Source organism: Ambystoma mexicanum, chromosome 1p (genome assembly GCF_040938575.1).
Source record: "Ambystoma mexicanum isolate Mex_15411 chromosome 1p, UKY_AmexF1_1, whole genome shotgun sequence".
Classification (NCBI taxonomy): domain Eukaryota; kingdom Metazoa; phylum Chordata; class Amphibia; order Caudata; family Ambystomatidae; genus Ambystoma; species Ambystoma mexicanum.
Genome location: NC_090921.1, coordinates 153,286,723 through 153,309,571, shown reverse-complemented (window position 1 = coordinate 153,309,571; position 22,849 = coordinate 153,286,723). Strand labels below are relative to the sequence as shown.

Genomic DNA, 22,849 nt, shown 5'->3' with positions numbered 1-22,849 from the left:
TTGCCAGAATGAAAGTAAATCCTACAAAGTATTTTATTAGAGAGTGAAATGCATGTGACCATGCACTGTTGCAAACTTTTCTGATTTCGGTTCAAACGTTACACTTCCTCCATAATGCAGAATACATTAAAAAAAGTTTGAGGGCAGTATGTTTGTTACAGTGATCTTTGATCAAGTACATGTGATATCTCGGAAGGTTATCAGGTGAAATCTGAAATGTATATTATGACTAAATAACGTACACTGTATTCGAGGCTATGTGTGTAAGTGCTCTGTGCGAAGAAAAATTTTATTTTCCAGGATGATAGACTTTCTTTTTAATGAATATTCGATTCAAGGAGTGTATACACGGTGTTGAATTAGATTAGAAGTGGAGGCACATGGACCAGAAGAGAATCCCACTGTTTCAAAGAAAATCAAGAAAACAAGGGTAACAAGCAAACAAGTTTGTTTTGTAGAAGTTTTTAGACTGGTGTTTTATTCATATGTTTGTTTTTTTAAAGTGGTATGTGTTGTTTGTGTGCTATACATTGAACATGTTTTTCAACACATCTCTTAGAGGCCCAGAAGGAAGAGAAGTATAAAGACACAGACACCAAATGAAACCACAGAGGTTGCTTGCCAAACAGATTTCACAATGGAGCAACTAAGATTTGAGGCACAGCACGGTCCAGTCAATAAGCAGACTGGTGATGCTTATCCCCAGACACCAAATGAAACCACAGAGGTTGCTTGCCAAACAGATTTCACAATGGAGCAACTAAGATTTGAGGCACAGCACGGTCCAGTCAATAAGCAGACCGGTGATGCTTATGCCCAGTGGCCGGAAACTGAATGAAATGTGATTGGCGAACCATGCAAAGTATCTGTGGACCATTGCTACCATGTGACAACCCGAGAAGATGAAAATGAATACAATGAAGAAGCATTGCAATTCCTCGCAGACCCCTTGACACAATGAACAACCGCAAAAAATATTCCACCCAAGAAACATTCGATTTTAACTCTTTCTCCAATTTGTGTGCAAATATCACAACCTGAACTAACAGAGACTGAAGCTTCAATGCAATCGACAGAGGAACTTGCTAAAGATCTCGATTTCAGTTTGCTTAGTATAGCCGATGTCAGGGCCACCACTGTAACCAAGGTGAACCAGCTGCATGGGAGGGAGCAACCTGGACTCGGGACAAAGGTGATGGGGTTCAGGCAACTATATTTCAGGACTCTGTTGTGTCCTTATTGCAGGAAATGGGCTGGGGGTGGCAGAAAACGCCATCCGGCACCTAGACCGGTGAAAGACTACATTGCCCAGCATGCTCGCGGGACCGCAAGCCAAAGAACTACTTTCCGGACCACGCCCGACCTTCTGCGCATGCGCGCGGTGCGCGCAAGGATCCCTGCTTGCGCTAATGGACACGGAGCTGAGAAGACGTCTAGGCAGAGGGCTCCTGCAGGCAGCGACGTGCGGGGCCATCCCCCGCCTGTGAGAACTGCAGGCCCCGCACACCCAGACAGATAAGTGCCTCTCATACTTGGTGCATGCTTGCACAAGCGAACTTGTGGATCGCTTGTCAGATGTTAAGGCCCTCGTGGGGAATACTCCCTTAGCAAATCAGGCGCACGTACGCGTCGGACAGCAGGGCCAACCTAGGGCATGCCACGGGTTGTGGCAAGACTTGGTGCAGACCCTTACGAGCAAACGAAACGCCGAGTGCAGCAACTCAGCGTCTGGTGGAGTTGAATGTTGGTGTTTGTGTGTACGCCGTGTGGAAGCAACACGGATGTGACCTGGCCTCACGTATGTTTTGGTTCTCTTGTAGCGGAGCTCCGCAGATCTGACAGCACGAACAATCAGCGCTGAGACCTATCGAAGAAACAGGCAGTCGCCTTGCAGAAAACACTCAGAGCTAAGTGCAGTCTCGATTTTTACCTGCTGGTTGTGTAGTGTGCTTGGGTGATACCAACCCAGGAAAAGCATGATTTGGGGCGTGATGGAAACGCTCATGTATTTGGCCTAATGTTTATGCTCAATGTGGTGTCAAAGTCAGAGGCATTGGGGAACGCTCATGCATATGGTAAATGTTAATGTTTAATACAGTGTCTAAGCCTGAGGTATTGGGGAGCACAAGTCAGAGAAGGTGTACCTCGAGCTCAGGAGCTTCAGCAGGGATTCATCAAGGTGAATCTTACCAGTCTCCCTTACCCCCTACCCGGTTACCCTAATTCCCCTTACCTATCCTCTCCAGCGGACCCTAACCCTCTTTCCCCGGCGGGTCGCGGTGGCCTGTGTTTCCTAACCAACCAGGCACCAAGACCTAACGGGGAGGCAGGTGTACGTGCTACCTCCGCGCAAGACGGCGAGCCTGACAGTAGCGCAAGCCCACGTATCTTCAAGCGCCCGGGTAGCACGTCACCATGGAAGCGGTTTTAGCAGCCTTGCAAGATTTGAAGGGGGAGTTACAGGCCACCCGCCAAGATTATGTGAATCTAGCTGGGCAAGTACACACATTGACTTTGCAGAGCACCGCCCAAGCTACTCCTTTACCCCGGGATCATGTTCCTCCCACCCCAGTCCAGGTGCATGTATCTACCGAACCACCAATACCATTGGCTGCCCCAGAAAGGTACCACGGGGACCCGCAACGATATAACCAATTTATCATGCAGTGTCAGCTACACTTCATTACCAAACCCAACATATTTCGTAGCGCCCAGTCTCGCACTGCATTTGTCATATCATACCTGGGTGGGGATGCAGCTTCTTGGGCCACACCCTTGGTAACCAAAGATGATATAGTATTATACAACTGGGACACCTTCCTGGAGGAGTTTGGCAAGATATTTAACCGCAAAGCAGCCACCTTGATTAAGGATAAAGAGTTACTCACTCTGCGCCAGGGAGCCAAGGACATAGTTACCTACGTAACTACGTTTAATCGTTTAGCAGTAGAAACGGACTGGCCAGAGGAGAAGCGCTTAGCTTTGTTCTACCAAGGGTTGCGGGAAGATATGAAGGACCTTATTGTGCAAGTAGACCCCCAGCCAGAGACCTGCTCCTCAATGATAGATCTTGCTTTGCGATTGGATCAACGACAGGGCGAAAGAAGGCAGGACAGAAGGAAATGGGAACCCAGACCCGTAGCTCGATTTGACCAACACCAAAAGACTACTAAACCTGAGAAGCCGATCGATGAGCCTATGCAGATAGGAACCATTCGTGGGCCATTAACCAAGGAAGAAAAGGACAAGAGGCGTAGGGAAAAACTCTGCCTATATTGTGGTAAGGGAGGACACTTTGTTAGGGAATGTCTCGCGAAACCTAAAGGGGAAAGGTCGGGAAACGAGAACGCTCGCCAGTGAGGGTGGTCCAGGCGAGCCAAGCAGAAAACACCCCGAAGCTTTTGGCTAATACCAGTCATGTGCAAGAAGTTCATGTAACGATCCAGGGGCAAATCAGCTGGGGCACCCGACGGGTGCCAGTCTTGCTGATGATAGACTCTGGGGCCACGGGCAACTTTATTGACCAGAACCTAGTAGACAAATTAGAAATTCCCCTCCTCGTGAAAGAACGTCAGGAGGAAGTTAAGTCGGTAGACGGTTCGCCGCTTACTTCCGGTCTTATAACAAAACAAACTAGGTGGGTACATCTGGAATGCACCCCAGAACATCACGAAGTCATCAGATTCGATGTAATCGCAGCGCCACAGTTTGGGATGATTTTGGGATTACCCTGGTTAAGGAAGCATAACCCAGATGTGAACTGGGCTCAAGGCTCGTTACGCTTCGCATCCAGCCATTGCTCGACGCATTGCCACCAAAACCCAGTCGTGGCCCCGGAAGAGCAACAGATGTCAAGTCAGGAGCACGTGATCGGAAGTATAGAGAGTCTACCAGTCGTCTATCAAGCTTACCGGGATGTCTTTAGTAAAGTCGCAGCAGAAACCTTGCCACCTCATCGCACGTTTGACTGCAGGATCGATCTAGAACCTGGAGCAGCATTACCGTGTAGTCGCATTTATGCCCTGACGGAATCAGAAAACAAACACTTACGGAACTACATCGACACAAATTTAGCTAACGGTTTTATACGACACTCCATGTCACCAGTGTCGTCACCGTTATTCTTCGTCCCCAAAAAGACCGGGGAATTAAGGACATGTATCGATTATAGAGCGATTAACCGGATAACAATAAAAAACCGATATCCGCTGCCCCTAATCCCTACCTTACTGGATCAAGTACGGAACGCCAGGGTCTACACTAAGCTCGACCTACGAGGGGCCTACCATCTTGTGCGGGTGCGCGAGGGGGACGAGTGGAAGACCGCATTCAGAACCAAGTATGGGCTCTACGAATATCAGGTCATGCCATTCGGCCTCTGCAACGCACCCGCCGCCTTTCAGCACTTCCTGGATGAGGTTTTACGAGGTTATTTGGATCTCTTCGCCATTGTCTACATAGACGATATCCTCATCTATTCTCAAAGCCTGGACGAGCATCAGGACCACGTAAAGGCCGTCTTGCAGCGTTTAAGGGAGCACCAGTTGTACGCCAAGATCGAGAAGTGTGTGTTTCATCAAACGACAGTGGAGTTTTTGGGATTCATTCTCTCCCCAGAAGGCGTAACCATGGACAAAGGCAAAGTGCGAACCATTATGGAATGGCCATCCCCCACGACTGTCAAAGACGTGCAAACAGTGCTAGGATTTGCCAACTTCTATCGGCGATTCATCAATGGGTTCGCAAACATGGTGCAACCGATTACTCGTTTATTGAGAAAAGGAGTAACTTTTCAATGGGATGCCGCCGCCGAAGCCAGTTTTCTGGCCTTAAAGAAGGCCTTTACCACAGCTCCGGTCTTATTGCATGCAGACCCGACTCGTCCTTACATTGTCGAAACGGACGCCTCGAGTTATGCTCTCGGGGCCATATTGTCCCAACGGGATAACACCGGTCGCTTACATCCAGTGGCATACTATTCTCGTACCTTGTTACCTGCAGAACGCAACTATGTAATTGCAGACAGAGAATTGTTGGCTATTAAGGCGGCATTCGGAGAGTGGCGTCACTACCTGATGGGAGCCCAACACACCATAACAATTTTGACCGACCACAGAAACTTGCAATTCCTGAAATCAGCCAAAGCACTAAGCCCCCGGCAGTTACGTTGGGCCATGTACTTTGCCGACTTTGATTTCATAGTCACATACCGTCCAGGGGCAGAAAACAGGAGAGCAGACATCCTATCTCGTTACCCGGAACTGGAATCCAATTGTGAGATGGAAGAACCAAAACCTATAGTACCACCCACGCGCATCGTGGGTAGTGTGGTAGTAGATGACATGTTTGCAAATATCAGAAAGGCTTTGACGGCTAGCGACTTGGCCCAGTGGAACGATCCTGATAAGAAGAAAACGATAAAAGATGGACTACCTTTCTTCGGCACAGCTCTTTATCTCCCCACGTCAGCGACTCGTCTACAAGCCATGGAATGGTGTCACAATTCCCCATTTGTAGGACACCCCGGAGTAGCCAAGACTTATGAGCTGTTAACACGTCATTTTTGGTGGCCTCGGATGAAGCAGGATGTTCAACAATACATACGTATGTGTGAATGTTGTATGAGAAACAAGGCGGATCACCAAAAACCAGCCGGGTTACTACGCCCCTTGCCCACGCCACCAATGCCCTGGCACACAATATCTCTGGACTTCATAGTAGACTTACCAAGGTGCCATGGTTATACTGCAGTGATGGTAGTGGTGGATTCACTAACTAAGCTGGCGCACTTTGTACCTTGTAAAGGGGTCCCCACGGCTCAGGCTTTGGTTCACCTTTTCCTCCAGAATATTGTCCGTCTACACGGCATACCCTTACATATTGTTTCGGATCGTGGGGCACAATTTACATCACGCTTCTGGCAAGCATTTTGCACCAATGCAGGTATGCAGTTGAAATTGTCTACCAGTTATCATCCCGAGACAGATGGGCAAACCGAACGAGTGAACCAAACACTGGAGCAATACATACGGTGTATGACATACGAAAACGAAAAATTGTGGGCAGACGTCATCTGGCTGGCGGAGCTAGCATATAACAATGCCGTGCACGCATCTACCAAAGTATCTCCTTTCTACGGTACTTATGGTTTCCATCCGCGCTTTCAGCCAGTACCAGTGGTAACAAATACGGAGGTACCGGCTGTTGCCTCGCTCAAGGAACATTTAGGAAAAGTCTGGCGGAGTATGATGACTAATTTGGACACAGCTAAAGCATCCTATAAAAGGTACGCCGATGCTGGCAGGGAACAAGCCCCGACATATCGAGTTGGGGATAGGGTGTGGTTGAACACGCACAATCTGCACTTGGTAGGGCCCCGTAAGTTCCAGCCCAGATTTGTGGGTCCATTTCCTGTGGAAAAAATCCTCAATCCAGTTGCCGTTCGCCTTACCTTACCAACACAAATGAAGGTACACCCGGTATTTCATGTGGCATTACTCAAACCGGCCCCAGCGTCTATCCGCCCAAAGAGACCTCCCTCAATAACTGTTGCCGGGGTTCCTGAGTTCGAGGTAAAAGCAATATTAGATTCACGTTTTCGCCTGGGACAATTATGTTATTTGGTGGACTGGTTGGGTTACGGGCCTGAGGAACGCTCTTGGGAACCAGCGTCCAATGTACATGCTGCCCGACTGGTACGCAGGTTCCACAAAGATAATCCCTCCAAAGCAGGACCTGTTGGGAGGGGGAGTACTGTCAGGGCCACCACTGTAACCAAGGTGAACCAGCTGCATGGGAGGGAGCAACCTGGACTCGGGACAAAGGTGATGGGGTTCAGGCAACTATATTTCAGGACTCTGTTGTGTCCTTATTGCAGGAAATGGGCTGGGGGTGGCAGAAAACGCCATCCGGCACCTAGACCGGTGAAAGACTACATTGCCCAGCATGCTCGCGGGACCGCAAGCCAAAGAACTACTTTCCGGACCACGCCCGACCTTCTGCGCATGCGCGCGGTGCGCGCAAGGATCCCTGCTTGCGCTAATGGACACGGAGCTGAGAAGACGTCTAGGCAGAGGGCTCCTGCAGGCAGCGACGTGCGGGGCCATCCCCCGCCTGTGAGAACTGCAGGCCCCGCACACCCAGACAGATAAGTGCCTCTCATACTTGGTGCATGCTTGCACAAGCGAACTTGTGGATCGCTTGTCAGATGTTAAGGCCCTCGTGGGGAATACTCCCTTAGCAAATCAGGCGCACGTACGCGTCGGACAGCAGGGCCAACCTAGGGCATGCCACGGGTTGTGGCAAGACTTGGTGCAGACCCTTACGAGCAAACGAAACGCCGAGTGCAGCAACTCAGCGTCTGGTGGAGTTGAATGTTGGTGTTTGTGTGTACGCCGTGTGGAAGCAACACGGATGTGACCTGGCCTCACGTATGTTTTGGTTCTCTTGTAGCGGAGCTCCGCAGATCTGACAGCACGAACAATCAGCGCTGAGACCTATCGAAGAAACAGGCAGTCGCCTTGCAGAAAACACTCAGAGCTAAGTGCAGTCTCGATTTTTACCTGCTGGTTGTGTAGTGTGCTTGGGTGATACCAACCCAGGAAAAGCATGATTTGGGGCGTGATGGAAACGCTCATGTATTTGGCCTAATGTTTATGCTCAATGTGGTGTCAAAGTCAGAGGCATTGGGGAACGCTCATGCATATGGTAAATGTTAATGTTTAATACAGTGTCTAAGCCTGAGGTATTGGGGAGCACAAGTCAGAGAAGGTGTACCTCGAGCTCAGGAGCTTCAGCAGGGATTCATCAAGGTGAATCTTACCAGTCTCCCTTACCCCCTACCCGGTTACCCTAATTCCCCTTACCTATCCTCTCCAGCGGACCCTAACCCTCTTTCCCCGGCGGGTCGCGGTGGCCTGTGTTTCCTAACCAACCAGGCACCAAGACCTAACGGGGAGGCAGGTGTACGTGCTACCTCCGCGCAAGACGGCGAGCCTGACAGCCGATTTGTCCACCACAGTCGAGTCACAAACCACATTCATGCTTGTCGATGGGCTATTAAAGGAGCAACATACATTGTATTCGACAGCTGCTTGCTGGAGATTGTACAGATGCTGAAATATGTCAATACATGGAGTGGGAACATATGCGGTGAGCTATGGGTGAATGTGTCGTGTATTACAAGGCACTAACTTGAAAATCCAAGCCAGCTGTGTCCACCTCCATAATGCATTGTCATGGTCCGTTCAACCGCTGCTGGGCAAAGTGCCAGCTGGAAATCTACTTTGTTCCGGAGCTATACTTTCCAGCCGCTCTACTTTCGGTAAGATTTCCAGTTTCTGTCAATTTGTGGGCGTTGAGTTGTCATGGTCCGTTCAACCGCTGCTGGGCAAAGTGCCAGCTGGAAATCTACTTTGTTCCGGAGCTATACTTTCTAGCCGCTCTACTTTCGGTAAGATTTCCAGTTTCTGTCAATTTGTGGGCGTTGAGTTCCTTGCTAAAACCCAGTATTACAAATATCAAAGGGAATTCTTATTCCCCGCTTTTAGTCAAGCCTGGAAAATTGAACAGATGTCAATCGAAAGCACATTCTCTGGCAAACGTTTCTGGCTAGCTGGTGACGGACAGTGTGACAGCTAGGATTTTCAGCAAAGTACTGCACATGCCACTTTCAAGACATGGAAAGTAAAAAAATTCCAACATAGACTCATGGACAGAAAACCAACATTTTCACGAATGTGCACATGGACCTTTATCGAAGGAGCAGGAATGCAAGAAGAAGTGATTGGTGCCATGTTCACCTCCACACAAAACTCTTGAGAAGATCATGTACGATAAAACGATTTCAAGAGACCTGAAGTGCCTGTCATGATCTCTGCTTCCAAAAGGTCAGGGTTTTCCCAACTCCCTTGGAAGCAGATCCATAACCCAGGTTCCGAGTGCCAATCAGTCCCAATTGGGACCTTTTGGACCCAGTCCTGGCGCCAGTGGCACCAGGCTCATAAATATGCCCAGTCCCAGCGCTGGAAGCGCCGGGCTCATAATGCTTGGGTGGACTTACCTGCAGCAGACCATGCTGCTTACTTGCCTGCCAGTTGAGCCTCTGATCCTCTTCTGTTTGGAACTACTTTTCCTGTTGGGTGGGGCAGGAGCCACTCCCTAGATTCAGAACACTGGAACTCTTCTGGAAAGCAGGAACTCTTTTCTTACCTAGGCGTGGCTGTGGAAGGAGACACCTAAGCACTACAGGAGGCTATTTAAACCACACCCGATGGATGAATCTTGCTTTGCGTTATTCTGCATCCTCTGCAGTAGAACGCTCATCGTGTCTTCTGCATCTGATCCTGGGCCTAAGGAAAAATGCTTACCATCCTGAATCCAGTCTTCAGCAACACCTATAAAGACAAGAATGAACAGGTTAGCATAACGGTCTTCAGTGACAGCTCTTCACTTACCTGGTCCATCGGCTGTCACCAACGCCTCGCGCTGCATTCCGGCATCTGAAAGACAAAGGCTTACCTACTCTTCGTGCGCTCCGGAGGTCTTCACACTGCATTCCGGCATCTGAAAGACAAAAGCTTACCAACTCTTCGCACGCTCCGGAGGCCTTCGGCGCTGCATCCCGCATCTGAAAGACAAAACAAGGTGCGTTTAAAGACATTGGGGAACTTTAATACTCACGTGCCATTACTCCTTTCCACATCTAACCCAGTGGGTATTCCGGCACCCTGCAGCCGCTCCGAACTTGTACCTGCAAAATAAAAAGACAGTTAGAGCGCATCGTGAAGCAGGCAACAAGCGCTTACTTACGTGCTTCCAGGCACTTCTATTCATCACACGGGCTCCATCTTCAACTCACTTCAGCCCGTCATCCGCCATCGCCGGAACCCTGCAAAAACAAGAAACATCATTACTAAAGACTTTAAAGACATTAGAATTACTCGAAACTTACCGTTTGTGCAGTAAACGACGGACAGCAGTCCTCTGAAGTCAAGAGGCCTGCTCCCCTTATCCAGTGAAGAAACTGGTTACAGCACCCTGCCCCGAGGCAGATGGAGAGCACGGCGTTCACTTACCTAAGGTGAGAGCGTTAACCTTTGGGGTTCTACAGGAGAAGAGAAAGGGAAGAAGAGAGAGACATTCAATAACCCAGTTCCTTAATCCCATATTTTCTATCTGCAGACATCTTACCCTTCGAGTCAGACATACAGTGCACAGAGGTCCAGCCCAAAGAGCCAGCCGTGTGTTACACATCACCTTTGAAGATACGGTATACGCCCAGTCAAGACCGGCGCCTCTACGGGAATCAGGTGAGCGTTACAGAACGCAAAGCCTACCACAAAACTCCCGTCCAAGCGCTATGGAAACCTCGGATACCGACCAGCTAGCCCAGTTACTTGGGGAACTAAGGGCAGAAGTGCATGCAGCCCGTCAGGACACGAACGCTCTAAGAAGGGAACTGATTATTTCCAAGGAGCGAACAGATGATCTCGCTAGACAATTGCTACAGTCACAAGCCGTACAGACCCTGTTACCCGCATCTGGGGGAAATCTTCCTTCTACATCCTCTATGAATCCAGTGCAGATCAACCTACCTGGGAATGTACCTCTGGCTCCGCCCGAACGATTTTCTGGTGACCCAAAGAGGTTTGCAGTATTTATCAATCAGTGCCGGTTGCATTTCTTATGCCGGCCAGCAGCCTTTCCAACTGATCAAGCTAAAGTAGCTTTCTTGCTTTCGTACCTTAGTGGCAATGCGGCAGACTGGTCGATCCCTCTAGTAAATCAAGATGATCCGGTCCTCCATGATTTTCAAGCTTTTCAGCTCAGTATGGAAAAACTGTTCGCAAGACATTCACAGGGGCAGGCCTTGGACAATGAGCTTCTTTTGTTGCGACAAGGTAATCAAGACCTTTTGGCTTATATTGCGTCTTTCAACAGACTGATAGTGGAAACTCAATGGCCTGAGGACAAAAGGATTACGCTGTTTTATAGAGGTCTACGTGGAGAGCTCAAAGATGTGTTAGCCCAAGTAGTGAATCCCCCAAAAGATTGTTCGGACTATATAGACTTAGTCGTTCAAATAGATCACAGACTGCAGAACAGGAAGGCCGATCGTTCCAAGTTTGATGCTCGAGTATTTTCCAAACCGCCAACTCCTTCCAAAGGAGTAGACTCCGGGGAACCCATGCAAATAGGGGGTCTGAAAGGTCCTCTAACACAAAAGGAGCGGGAAAGGAGAAAACAGTTGCAATTATGCCTCTATTGCGGAAACTCAGGGCACTTTCTTCGAGACTGTCCGGTGAAACCTGCCAAGAAGGCAGTAGGAGCTGCAGTTACCAAAGTTACAAACTCTGACAGGGAAACTACCTCGCCCGACAAGAATAGAGGTCCTCTTGCCGAGTGTGAAAACCAGTTCCGTGACCTCGCATTTCGTGATACCTATGGTCCTCATTAGCCCTGATAATCCGGATCGATTACATGCAATTGAAGCTTACGTCGACAGCGGTGCCATCGGCAATTATGTGGATCATGAAATGGTTTTGAGGATGAATCTAACTCTTTGTCCCAAGGCTGTAAAGGACGTCATTACTACGGTGGATGGTACGGAGATAGCCTCCGGGCCAGTAACGCATACCACTCAAGAGGTGACGCTAGTAAGTCAAGATGGACACCATGAGAAGATCGTGTTCGATGTGATCAAGGCCCCTCAGTTTCAGATTATTCTAGGAATACCTTGGTTAGAGAAACACAATCCTCTGATCGATTGGCGAGCAAGAACGGTCCAGTTTCCAGAATGTGTCTCTACTTGTCACCCTCCACCTGGTTTTGCACTGGCAGCAATTTCTTCAGAGACTCCCCAGTTACCTCCCGAATACCTAGAATACCAAGATGTTTTCCGGAAGGATCAGGCTAACTCTCTACCTCCTCATAGGTCTTATGACTGCCAGATAGACCTGATACCTGGATCTACTCCTCCTTGTAGTAGAATTTATGCCCTCACAGAGCCTGAGAACCTTCACCTTCGACAATACCTGGATCAATACCTGGCAAATGGGTTTATTCGTCATTCCAAGTCCCCTGCTTCTTCAGCTTTGTTCTTCGTTCCAAAAAAGGAAGGAGACCTTAGAACTTGTATAGATTATCGCTCCCTGAACCAGATCACTGTTAAGAATAGATATCCGTTACCTTTGATCCCTGAACTCCTGGACCAAGTCAGAAAAGCATGCATATATACAAAGCTGGATCTTAGAGGAGCTTACCACTTGGTACGAGTAAAAGAGGGCGATGAATGGAAGACGGCCTTCCGCACCAAGTATGGGCTATTTGAATATCAGGTCATGCCCTTCGGACTTTGCAATGCCCCGGCCGCCTTTCAATATTTTATGACCGATGTCCTCAGAGAGCTCATAGATGTGTGTGTTGTTGTTTACATTGACGACATCCTCGTTTATTCTTCATCGGAATCTGAACATCGGAAACACGTGAAAATGGTCCTCGAAAGATTGCGTCAACACAAACTTTTCGCTAAGTTGGAAAAATGTGTTTTCAACGTGACTGAAGTTGAATTCTTGGGATTCATATTATCACCTGGCGGAGTGCGTATGGATTCAAAGAAGGTCGATTCAGTTCTCAAATGGCCATCACCATCCTCCGTAAAAGGTGTGCAAAGCATGTTAGGCTTCGCTAACTTTTACCGCAGGTTTATCCCCGAATTCTCTCGAATAGTCCAGCCCATCACTGCCTTGTTAAAGAAAAACAAACGTTTTGAATGGTCTACCGAGGCGGAGCAAGCTTTCCAGGATTTGAAGACTAAATTTATCTCTGCACCAATCTTAAAACACCCTCGCCCCGAACTCCCCTACATCGTGGAAACTGATGCTTAAAGCCTTGCCATGGGGGCAGTTCTATCACAAAAGGACCCGGTAACCAATCAGTTGCATCCCGTGGCATTTTGGTCCCGCAAATTCTCGCCTCCTGAAATCAATTACACGATTACTGACAAGGAACTTCTGGCTATCAAGTCTGCCTTTAAGGCTTGGCGGCATTATCTGCTGGGGGCCCGACACACCGTTACTGTGATTACGGATCACCGAAACCTGCAATATTTGAAAACCGCAAAAGCCCAATCCTCTAGACAACTCCGTTGGGCATTATTCTTTGCCGAGTTTGACTTCATAATTACCTATCGACCTGGTACAAAGAATGGTAAAGCTGATGCCCTTTCTCGGATGGGAGTGGAAGAACACTTGATCAACCCTAAACCTGTACCAATCATTCCCGAACAAAGAATTCTGGGTGTAATCGCCAAAGAATCCATAGAGGAAGTTAAGGATAAAGCCAGGCAACTTGTAACTCCAGCAGACATACAGAATTGGCATCTGCAGGGAAAGGACTTTGCAGTAAAGGACAACTTATTGTATTTCCAAGAACGATTATACCTACCCAGCACAGATTTACAGAAAAAAGTAATCTCTTGTTATCACGATTCTTTAATGGAAGGACATCCCGGTATGGCCAAGACCTCAGAAAAGATCAAGCGCTACTTCTGGTGGCCGTCTTGGAAAAAAGATATCAGAGACTTTATAATGTCCTGTGGAGTATGCGCCCAAAACAAGAGTCAAAAGGAAAGACCAGCAGGCCTCTTACGCCCTATTGACATCCCACCTCGCCCTTGGCATACGCTTTCTATGGACTTCATCACCGATCTACCTCCATGCTCCGGATACAATACGATTCTAGTAATCGTAGACTTATTCTCCAAGATGGCGCATTTCATTCCGCTCAAAGGCTTGCCAACAGCAGCAACTCTGGCCCGAGAATTTCTCGAAAACATCGTCCGACTGCACGGTTTTCCTTCGGTTCTAATTTCGGATCGAGGTAGTCAATTTATTTCTCATTTTTGGCGAAGTTGCTGTCGGTCGGCTCAAATTGATGTGAGACTATCGACCAGTCACCACCCTCAGACCGACGGACAAACCGAGAGGACCAATCAAACTCTGGAACAGTATTTACGCTGCATGCTGCAACAAACTGAAAAAACTTGGAAAGACATCCTTTGGATAGCCGAATATGCCTACAATAACTCTGTCCATTCGGGAACTGGGAAAACCCCGTTTTTTCTTTTGTACGGCAGTCACCCTCGAACCTCGGAGTTGGATCCCCTCCAAGATCTTGAAACACCAGCAGTAGACTACCTGCATTCTACAATCACCCAAGCCTTTAAGGAAGCTGTTTCTCACCTTCAAAGGGCTAAAGAACAATACAAGAAAGGAGCAGATCAACATCGGAAGGAAGCCCCTCAATATCAAGTAGGGGATCAAGTCTGGTTATCCACCAAATATCTACCTCTAAAAGGGCCACGCACATTCAACCCAAGATACCTTGGTCCCTAATCCATCACTACCATAGTAAACCCAGTAGCGGTCAAGTTGGACTTGCCCCCGCACATGAAGATACATCCGGTCTTCCACGTCTCTCTATTAAAACCCGTGCAACCTCAAACCCGACTAACTAAATCTCCAAAACCTATCCTAGTTGATGGAGAACTCGAGTTTGAAGTCAAAAGCATTCTGGACTCCAAGATCTCCAAATCTAAACTATTTTACCTAATTGACTGGAAAGGCTACGGTCCCCAAGAGAGATCCTGGGAACCTGCTGAATATGTCCACGCTCCTCGCCTAATCAAAAGATTTCACCGAACATTTCCTGACAAGCCAAAACCCCCGGAGAAGCCCGGTTTGGGAGGGGCCTTGAGGGGGGTACTGTCATGATCTCTGCTTCCAAAAGGTCAGGGTTTTCCCAACTCCCTTGGAAGCAGATCCATAACCCAGGTTCCGAGTGCCAACCAGTCCAAATTGGGACCTTTTGGACCCAGTCCTGGCGCCAGTGGCACCAGGCTCATAAATATGCCCAGTCCCAGCGCTGGAAGCGCCGGGCTCATAATGCTTGGGTGGACTTACCTGCAGCAGACCATGCTGCTTACTTGCCTGCCAGTTGAGCCTCTGATCCTCTTCTGTTTGGAACTACTTTTCCTGTTGGGTGGGGCAGGAGCCACTCCCTAGATTCAGAACACTGGAACTCTTCTGGAAAGCAGGAACTATTTTCTTACCTAGGCGTGGCTGTGGAAGGAGACACCTAAGCACTACAGGAGGCTATTTAAACCACAGCCGATGGATGAATCTTGCTTTGCGTTATTCTGCATCCTCTGCAGCAGAACGCTCATCGTGTCTTCTGCATCTGATCCTGGGCCTAAGGAAAAAGGCTTACCATCCTGAATCCAGTCTTCAGCAACACCTATAAAGACAAAAAAGAACAGGTTAGCATTACGGTCTTCAGTGACAGCTCTTCACTTACCTGGTCCATTGGCTGTCACCAACGCCTCGCGCTGCATTCCGGCATCTGAAAGACAAAGGCTTACCTACTCTTCGTGCGCTCCGGAGGTCTTCACACTGCATTCCGGCATCTGAAAGACAAAAGCTTACCAACTCTTCGCACGCTCCGGAGGCCTTCGGCGCTGCATCCCGCATCTGAAAGACAAAACAAGGTGTGTTTAAAGACATTGGGGAACTTTAATACTCACGTGCCATTACTCCTTTCCACATCTAACCCAGTGGGTATTCCGGCACCCTGCAGCCGCTCCGAACTTGTACATGCAAAATAAAATGACAGTTAGAGCGCATCGTGAAGCAGGCAACACGCGCTTACTTACGTGCTTCCAGGCACTTCTATTCATCACACGGGCTCCATCTTCAACTCACTTCAGCCCGTCATCCGCCATCGCCGGAACCCTGCAAAATCAAGAAACATCATTACTAAAGACTTTAAAGACATTAGAATTACTCGAAACTTACCGTTTGTGCAGTAAACGACGGACAGCAGTCCTCTGAAGTCAAGAGGCCTGCTCCCCTTATCCAGTGAAGAAACTGGTTACAGCACCCTGCCCCGAGGCAAATGGAGAGCACGGCGTTCACTTACCTAAGGTGAGAGCGTTAACCTTTGGGGTTCTACAGGAGAAGAGAAAGGGAAGAAGAGAGAGACATTCAATAACCCAGTTCCTTAATCCCATATTTTCTATCTGCAGACATCTTACCCTTCGAGTCAGACATACAGTGCACAGAGGTCCAGCCCAAAGAGCCAGCCGTGTGTTACACATCACCTTTGAAGATACGGTATACGCCCAGTCAAGACCGGCGCCTCTACGGGAATCAGGTGAGCGTTACAGTGACTGACAGAATTCTGTCATACCGGAGATTTGGAGGTGTTCCAAAATATGTGTCTAAAGTACAGGCCCAAAAGGTTGCCTTTCGGCATAGGCAGTATGGAGGCCAGAACAAGACTAGATATACTTGCGCACAACGAGAACGTTGGGAGACAGTATGCAAAAACTGCTGGAACCTTCGGGATGCTTTGTTACCTCATGGCCTTTACAAAGCGAAGCAAACAATAGGTGGTCAAGCCAATATACCAGGACATGGAATTCGAATTTGTGAAAGATTTGACATTGAATGTGTTGGCCATGCATAGCCATGGAATCAATCCTGAATGTGTTCCTAGGACACATACAGTGCACAAAACATTGCAAGCGAGCCATGTCCACCAAAAGAGGAACTTGTAGAAAAGTTGAGTTCCTGATTTAAGTAATTAGTAGCTGCCTTCATAATCTGCTCACAATAACACTTTTGATATGTTCCCCAATGTTTGTACATTGTACATCAACAATTGAATGCTATTACACTCAATTTCAATGCTATAGAAAGTATTTAAAAGTATTTAGTTATGCAGATTACATTTGGTGTATGATTCATTCATGTATTTATTTTACCTTCCCTTCATTGATATTACTGTTCCTCGATGGATAAGACACATGTCTGCGGTTGCTATTGGTGATATATTTGAAAATAAAATTGCCTTGAACACGGAAGATCAAGACAAGGGTAAAAGAAAATTGAAAACAAAATACAAGAATTGGTTGACGATGCTGAATATATCTTTTGCTGTCTCGCCCAAAGAAATGCGAAAGACTTTTGGACCACAATAAATTAAATGGAAAATCTTCAGAATGCGGGCCTATGTAACGTAATTACAGAAGACAAGTGGATAAAACATTATAGCAGATTATTTAAGAAACAAATGTGCTTTAGAAATCACAAAGACCTAGAAGGAGAGGAATGGGATATTACCATTATGAGGGAAGAGATTTACAACCATATGAAGAAATTGAGCTCATCACGAGCACCAGGGCCTGACGGTCTGACTCATTTTATGTTAAAAAAGAACCCTGATGAATGGGCAGACTTCGGCTACAAACTCTTTAAGATGTTCATATCCCAAGGGAGAATACAGAGTATGTGGAAACAAGCCCATTTACAAAAAAGGATCTAGACTGGATCCGAAGAACTACAGACCGATAGCACTATTTGACGTAGTGGGGAAAATCTTCGCCACACATCTTTTAGTCCAATTGACAAGCTGGATAAAAGCAGCTGGAGTGGCCGACCTTAGACAGACAGGTTTGTTTCGTCAAGGGGGTTGGCTGCAGTTTAAATTTGTTTATTTTAAACATCTTGAAAATTGAAGCAATTAAGAAAAAGACACCTATTCACATTGCATTCATCGATTTGACACATGCTTTCGATGGGGTCGATCGCGAGTTGCTATGGTAAAAAATGGTTCAAAAAGGTTGTCCAAGAAGCATTATTACAGCTATAAAAGAACTGTATTCAGAAACGTCAATCCAAATATGTTTGGACCAGACTGGTCACATAACATCGCCTATCAAAACAACTCGGGGAGTGAAGCAGGGCTGTCCCATGGGTGCAACGTTGTTCAATTTCTTTATTTCTGATGTCGGTGAAGCCCTAGAAGAAGTCAATTAGTTTCCCCCTAAGATTAATCAAAATCATATTAATATGATCCTATATGCTGACGACATTTCAATCTTAGATATGACGCCTATAGGTCTGCAGAGGAATATCACAGTGCTGAAAAAATATATAGAACAGAATGGACTCGAGATTAATGTTGAGAAAACAGATTTTAATACTTAAGAACACAAACGGCTGTAACAGGAAAAAAGAGGCCAAATTTCCTATGGAGGGTAGGCAAAAAAGTCTTGACGGAAGTGAAATATTTAGGAATTACATGAATTCAAGTATTAACGACCAGCCTATGGTAAGAAAGATTGTGGCCAAATGCAAACAACTGGATGCCCAAGCAGACAGGGTGCATACAAAATATGGGAAATTTTCCCTAGTGCCAGTAGTACGCTTCTATAGGAATAAAATTATCCCTGCTCTTACTTACGGGGTAGAGACTTTATTTGGCTGTGAGCACGAATTATGGACTCGCTGTGAACATGTAATATGGAAGAGGATTCTCCAACTCCCCAAAGGATATCCTACAGCATGTATGAGGTATGAGATGAGCTTGACCTCTATTAATGCAATTGTGCTATGGAACACACTAACCCTATATAGCAAGGCGGTTGGAGCAGATAATATACCACAATTTAGGATCCTTAACAAGCCCGAAGTACAAGATACAGCTGGCGTGCTAGGTAAGTGGCAATCCTTCTGCGAAGCCATTTTAAACAGACAAGATAACTTTGAGAAATAATCTGAATGCAGTGGAAAAAAAAAAGTTATTCGAGCAACATTGGATCGAAACCCATGTTAAAAGAATGCATGATGAGAGTTGAAAGAACACGTTTGGGACAAGAGATTGCCAAATACTCAACACGATCACTAGAAGAACTCTGGTCAAAAATGCATGAGGGTGAAAATAATAAACTGATATTTGCAATTTCATTCTTTTTGGACAGTTTGCAAGAAAGAATAGGAAATAAGAATGACACACTGTCAGTGTAACAGCAATGCTCGGTTTAAAGTAATTATTAGCTAAAGATGATTGCTGCTAAAAAGTTTTATTGGAGGTCATGTTTAAGAATCTTGAGAATTGGATGAATTTTATTGTACAGTGGATTTCACCAATTTTGTTTAATGTATGTTTTGTATTGTTAAATGTGGATAATATTTTCACCATTTTGGACTGACATTAAATGTATTTCTTTTTAAAAGTTTGTAATAAACTAAAAAAATAAAAAAAATGGAATTGTCCTAGCACCTCCATGCTGCACTACCCATTTGGGTTGCTGAAATACTGATGGGCAACCGGATATTTGCCATCAGTCAATGGTACACTGAGGCTTGCTGTCTGTCAAACCCTCTTCTAGACCCAAACCACATATGCAGTGCTTGGCCCTGGCATTGAAGGCCTATGGTAGCTCTACATAGCTCACAATAGCGTCCAAAATGTAATTTTCCAATGTATCCTCTTTGTCAACTTTTTGGCAATAAGTGCTTTGCATGCCCCCCTCCTTGTGTCCTTCCCATGTGTTTTTCCCAGCACCCTCAAACACCATTCGTCTTCTTTCCTCTCCCTACCAACTCTATGGTGCTCTCTGGCTCTCCTATCTTTTCGAACTGTTTCTCTATCGACTTCCATGCTCTCCTCACTGAATCTGGTAGGAAGAAGTTTAAGAAGGACATCCTGGTCTCCAACCCAGGCCTCCCTATCATAGATACATATACCAGTGCTTCCTCAGGACAAACCCACACCGCCATCCTCTTTGTCGTTCCCTCGCCACACCTACATACTCTACATTTGGTCTCTGTGCTCTCCCCTTATGGCCTAGTAAGATCTTTGTCTCTGTCTTCCCTCTGTCTCCCCTCCATTGCCTCGTCGCGCCTTGAAGCACTTGTGCATATGTGCGTTATGAATGGCATATCATATCATCATATGATATTGTGGTCCGTTTTGTACAGACACAAAAGGAATCTTAGGCTACACCAGGCTTTCAGTGCCTTGTAGTATCGGTTTTACTTACCTTGAGTGTAACTGTTGTCCAAAACTAATTTTAAGTCATGGCTTTCCCTACTCTGTGAACCAAAAAGTAACTGTCATTGAATTTTACACCCCCAAGGTCCAACTCTCCTAGAAGGACAGTTATCCAGAATACACTTCATAGTTTTATACTGTGCCTATTATAGACTATGTGATTTCTTGCTGAGATTCACGGTACAACGGATAGAGTCTACCATAGGAATTCGATGTTGGCTGAGTTGGCCTGCGGTCAACTGCTGTTTTCAGATCTCAAAAACTGATCTGCTGCCAAGGGCACACCCTAATGGAATAGTGGGAACCAATTCTTCATCACCTCAGGCCCTTTCCTGACTTGCTATGGCATTCCCAAGAAGATACACTTTTTGTTTGACCGTCGCGATTGCGTGCCTTTGCACACTACTGCAGTGTTGAGCACAAGGCCATAGACTTCTCAGGACCGCATTTGAAATTGGCTGCCTCAGGTGGGATAGATAGTGTGAACATCTGTCCCCTGTTATGCTCACAATATAATGAATACAAACCTCTTGGGAAAGAGATAGCTTGCATGGTTTAACTACAACATTATTCCAAAATTAAAAAAATAATCATCAAAGGTGGCTGCTCTTTGTGAACGTTGAGACTCCAGAATTAATGATTTTGCCCATGGAAAGGCCACAGCGTCGTAAAGGACATCACATATAGGTTCATAACCCGCACTACTGATGGGTAACAATTTGTTTATTTTTCATGGGTTTTTCGAATGCCACGTGGGTCAGATCTGCTCATTGCTCCATGGAGTGAAGGTCACTTTGTGGGATGATGCTTGTAGGGAATAGAAGGGGATAGAAGAAATTAATCAGTTCACACTGAAGCGTCTTGTCCGATATGTTTTAATATTGTGGCATTCTTTCACAAAAACTAAACCTACCACGCATACACGCTGAAAACAAGCTTCAATTGTTATGTGACCTTGGACGAAAGGGAGAAATCGCCAGGATAGAAGGACACAAGCTTTGGAATACCAGCAAAAATTACAACTTTTACTGTGTTGAAAGTGGACATTGGAACATTTAGTTTCAATTTATGCAAACCGTTGTTCAGAGCGGACACTGCGCGTTACGCCAAGAGAATGGAACAACCGGTCATAATGTAAATTGAACTATACATCATATTTTTGCGATTAAAAAAGGAGAAATTGTTCTGTTTACATATGGGAGAATTCAGCGACGTGCGAAAATACAATTTGACATAAATAGTGGACAGAATACGCTGTTCCATATACCGCACCACTTAAAAAAGTGCATAACTCGCAGTTTCTTTATAAGTATACTAATAATAGTTATTTGTGTTTAGTTTAAGTAGGAATGAGTAAAGGTTTGGATTTTTGGCCGGTATTGGTTACGGACATTGTTATGGGTTGTTAATTGGAGCATATTATGACGATTATTCATCGACGACCATAAACCACAACAACCTGTATGAAGGCTAGTGATATCTAAACCACTTCATCCCATGGAATATCAGGGTGTGCTATCAACGTGGCATTATTGGATGTGAAGGGGGCAGAACATTTTCCAAGGGTACTTGGTTCGCTTTTCGATAGATAATATTCCCAGTTCCGTTACAATGCCATCTGTTTGTCGTTCCATTTCTGCGTCAGTTTCTCCATACCTTTTTGAAGCTATACCCACTTCACAGGGCTAACCTTTCATGCACATCGTAGTCTGAAATAGTCCCCCACGTTGTCCGTGTGTGTGTTCATTGTGTGTGGTTTGTGTTCATTATTCAGTTTTATCCGTTGCAGAATTAGAGGATACATTTGAATAAAGTAAAATATATTTCTATTCTGTTATCTACACAGATATATTGAACCGTTCTGCGAATGCCATAGTTTTCAGCTGTCGTGGGATGGCTTCTTCAATCAGCAATGGCAGATATGTCTAAATGCCTTGCTTTGCATTACCCTCATATGGGACGATAGACTGGGACTTATCTGCCCTTATCTGAGCAACCTCTCATTGTTCACAGTGTAGCAAGAAGCTAATGCATTTAATACACATCGGCCCTCATTACGAGGTTGGAGGTAGCCAAGGCGCTATTAGCGCCATGGCTGCCTCCAAACTCGTTCCGACTCCGCCCTGGTGAATGGAGCATTACCGGTCCATTCCAGGGTTGGCGGGACCGGTAATTCCCCATTCACCAGGGCCCTTCCCCATTCCCATTGAGCCCCTATAGGGCTCAATGGGAATGGGGAAGGCGCTAATAACGGTACCGCAAATTGCAGTACCGTTATTAGCTCCAGGATCCCTTTGCGGGTCCCATCCTTAAAGCCTGGAAAAACCGGGCGTTAAGGGAGGACCCGCAAAGGGAACTCGTAGTAGGGTGGTAAGGGATTACTGGCACCGGTGCCCTTACCGGTGCCGTTAATCCCTTACCGCCCACCTCGTAATGAGGCCCCATGTACGTCGAGCCTAAGGACACACAACTATTGGTGGTTCATCGCAATCACTGGATCATGATGATGTGGTTTTTGGAGCGTTCTTTGCTAAATTAAAGCACTTGCGAAATTGCAGATTACTGATGTTTTCTTTAAAAGAATTGTTTTCAAATCTGATTTGGGATGCACTGTGAAAGGATGTGTGTTTTGATCTTCTGGGTTCTACTTTAACTGACGTTATGATGTGGGTGATGACTGGGCACGTTTGGCTACGCTGCCCACTAACGTCATGAAAATAGGTGGAGCATATCGTTTGGACTAGTGGTCAGTTTCAGGGGCGGGTGATATGATTTCTACCGCGAGGGCACTTGAACGTAGGGCGATGGATCAACGAATTAAGATTAGCACATGATGGCCGCACCCAAACCGTTGTTTTTCGCATGTGTAAGTGAGGAAAACTAAGGTAAGATGCATAGGAAGGTTTTTTACGATCGATCACAGTATGCTGAAAACCACACGCCAGAAGGA

At 46.4% G+C, this 22,849-nt stretch overlaps 1 protein-coding gene across 6 annotated transcripts in view; it reads left to right on the top strand.

Annotated features, from left to right (window-relative positions):
- LOC138567454 (protein phosphatase inhibitor 2-like) overlaps window positions 1-22,849 on the top strand; it is a 2,745,435-nt gene that overhangs the window by 2,664,469 nt on the left and 58,117 nt on the right. The gene's annotated exons all lie outside the window — the stretch shown is intronic.